The following is a 3,572-nucleotide window of genomic DNA, read 5'->3' as shown; positions in this document are numbered from 1 at the left end:
CCCTCACTCCCCCTCAACCCCCCTCAACCCCCCTCAACCCCCCTCAACCCCTCCCCTCACTCCCTCAACCCCTCCCCTCACTCCCCTCAACCCCTCCCCTCACTCCCCTCAACCCCTCCCCCTCACACCCCCTCAACCCCCCTCAACCCCCCTCAACCCCCCTCAACCCCCCTCAACCCCTCCCCTCACTCCCCCTCAACCCTCCCCTCACTCCCCCTCAACCCCACCCCCTCACTCCCCTCAACCCCTCCCCTCACTCCCCTCAACCCCTCCCCTCACTCCCCCTCAACCCCCCTCAACCCCCCTCAACCCCCCCTCAACCCCCCTCAACCCCTCCCCTCACTCCCCTCAACCCTCCCCTCACTCCCCTCAACCCCCTCAACCCCTCCCCCACTCCCTCAACCCCTCCCCTCACTCCCCTCAACCCCTCCCCTCACTCCCCCTCAACCCCCCTCAACCCCCCTCAACCCCCTCAACCCCCCTCAACCCCTCCCCTCACTCCCCTCAACCCCTCCCCTCACTCCCCTCAACCCCCTCAACCCCTCCCCTCACTCCCCTCAACCCCTCCCCTCACTCCCCCTCAACCCCCCTCAACCCCCCTCAACCCCTCCCCTCAACCCCTCCCCTCAACCCCTCCCCTCAACCCCTCCCCTCAACCCCCTCCCCTCACTCCCCACAACCCCCTCAACCCCTCTCCTCACTCCTCCTCAACCCCTCCCCTCACTCCCCTCACTCCCCACAACCCCCTCAACCCCTCCCCTCATTCCCCTCAACCCCTCCCATCACTCCCATCACTCCCCACAACCCCTCCCCTCACTCCCCCTCACTCCCCCTCAACCCCGCCCCTCACTCCCCTCAACCCCTCCCCTCACTCCCCTCAACCCCTCCCCTCACTCCCCACAACCCCTCCCCTCACTCCCCTCAACCCCTCCCCTCACTCCCCACAACCCCTCCCCTCACTCCCCACAACCCCTCCCTCACTCCCCTCACTCCCCCTCAACCCCTCCCCTCACTCCCCTCAACCCCTCCCCTCACTCCCCACAACCCCTCCCCTCACTCCCCTCAACCCCTTCTTTCACTCCCCTCAACCCCTCCCCTCACTCCCCACAACCCCTCCCCTCACTCCCCTCACTCCCCCTCACTCCCCCTCAACCCCTCAACCCCTCCCCTCACTCCCCTCAACCCCTCCCCTTACCCCCCTCAACCCCCTCAACCCCTCCCCTTACCCCCCTCAACCCCTCCCCTCACTCCCCTTATCAGCCTGTGAAGGCCACCACGGCACACGAGGGGGTGGGTGGCCAGCACCACGCCCGGCCGCCTTTGTCTCCCCAGTGACGATGTTTACACAGCGCACACCAGGCACTCAGTTGAGGCTGAGTCGACCTAGGGGAGACCCAGGACAGGTTCATGATAATTTTCGTCGCTGCCGTTGGTGGCCACAAGCGGGAATCGAACTCGGGTGGCCGGGTTCGTAGCGCTAACCACTGCACCACCGCTCCCCACCCACCTCTTCTCACCACGTGGACGCAACCACGCCCGACCGCCTTTGTCTTCCCTTCGCCCCACCCCGCACCGATGTCTGTTGCACATCTGGCCAACCGCTCAATACATTGGGCCAATAACAATACTTTGTGCGTGTATGTGAGTGGTCTTCAAATGAAACATCTAACCTATAATTGCCGACGTTTCGGGCAATGGTCCTTGTGAATTGCACGAAAAAATGAGAAATGTAATTCAATGCAAGGTTGTCACAGGCTGCCTGGGGCCAGTGCTACATTGTCGGCAGCAGAGATCAACAATGCAGCACCATCATCTCTTGTTGTACCTCGATTTGGTGGTGAAGTATGGGGCCGTCCATAAATGACGTCACACGATTTTGGACGATTTTTGACCCCCCCCCCTCGTCACACGGCGTCACAAAAAGTCAGACCCCCCCCCCCTCAAATATGACGTCACAATGCTCTGCCCCCCCCCCCGCCAAAACCATATTTCCATTTTGAAAATGAAACATGCTTCAAATCGCTTTAAACTATTGTCATTGTAGTGCGTATTTAATGTGGCGCTGCACTCTGATGTTGTAGGAGTGTTGTTATAACAATTGGTGCTGTTATAACAATTCTATATTTATATTATTGGTTCTTTCGGTAAAGTCACGTCGAAGAGAAATAATAAAATAATAAACATATTTTTTATATTTTTATTAAAATATTGTTTATTTTTGTATTAAAATATAAAAATATTGTTTAATATTTTAATTATTTTATTTTTTCCCTTCTACGTGACTTTACCGAAAGAACCAAGAAAATGAATTCCTGCAGTCACGAAAGCTTTAAATAAAAATTGCATATATTTATTTAAAGTTGCGCATTTTGATGTGACGTCACATTTATCACCCCCCCTCCGCCCCTCGTCACACATCGTCACAAATGTCTGACCCCCCCCCTCTAGGTGCGTGACGTCATTTATGGACGGCCCCTTTGGTCAAACAACTCCCCCCCTACCCCATTGAATGACATCGCATGAGTTTCGGCGGCTTTCAATCGAGCAGTGGATTATCGAATGGCGGCCGGACATTACGTCTCCTTGACACAGACGGCCATATATGACGTCACGCACCTAGGGGGGGTCAGACATTTGTGACGATGTGTGACGAGGGGGGAGGGGGGTTTGAGAAATGTGACGTCACATCAAAATGCGCAACTTTAAATCAATATAGACGACACGTTCTACTTAATTAAATAGACTTTTTAATAAATGTTTTCTCCTACAACATCAGAGTGCAGCGCCACATTAAATGCGCACTACAATGACAATAGTTTAAAGCGATTTGAAGCATGTTTTATTTTGTGGGGGGGGGCAGAGCTTTGTGACGTCATATTTGAGGGGCGGGTCTGACTTTTTGTATAGTGCAGTGTATAGTGTAGTGTATAGTGTAGTGTATAGTGTAGTGTATAGTAGTGTAGTGTATAGTAGTGTATAGTGTAGTGTATAGTGTAGTGTATAGTGTAGTGTATAGTGTAGTATACTAGTACAGCACTAGTGTATAGTGTAGTGTATAGTGTAGTGTATAGTGTAGTGTATAGTAGTGTAGTGTATAGTAGTGTATAGTGTAGTGTATAGTGTAGTGTATAGTGTAGTATACTAGTACAGCACTAGTGTATAGTGTAGTGTATAGTGTAGTGTATAGTGTAGTGTATAGTGTAGTATACTAGTACAGCACTAGTGTATAGTGTAGTGTATAGTGTAGTGTATAGTGTAGTGTATAGTGTAGTATACTAGTACAGCACTAGTGTATAGTGTAGTGTATAGTGTAGTATACTAGTACAGCACTAGTGTATAGTGTAGTGTATAGTGTAGTGTATAGTGTAGTGTATAGTAGTGTAGTGTATAGTAGTGTATAGTGTAGTGTATAGTGTAGTGTATAGTGTAGTGTATAGTGTAGTGTATAGTGTAGTGTATAGTGTAGTGTACTAGTACAGCACTAGTGTATAGTGTAGCGTATAGTGTAGTGTATAGTGTAGTGTATAGTGTAGTATACTAGTACAGCACTAGTGTATAGTGTAGTGTATAGT

This window comes from Lampetra fluviatilis, chromosome 58 (assembly GCF_964198595.1).
Source record: "Lampetra fluviatilis chromosome 58, kcLamFluv1.1, whole genome shotgun sequence".
NCBI classification, from domain to species: Eukaryota; Metazoa; Chordata; class Hyperoartia; order Petromyzontiformes; family Petromyzontidae; genus Lampetra; species Lampetra fluviatilis.
The sequence above is the reverse complement of the archived record's forward strand: the minus strand, read 5'-3'. Positions refer to the sequence as shown.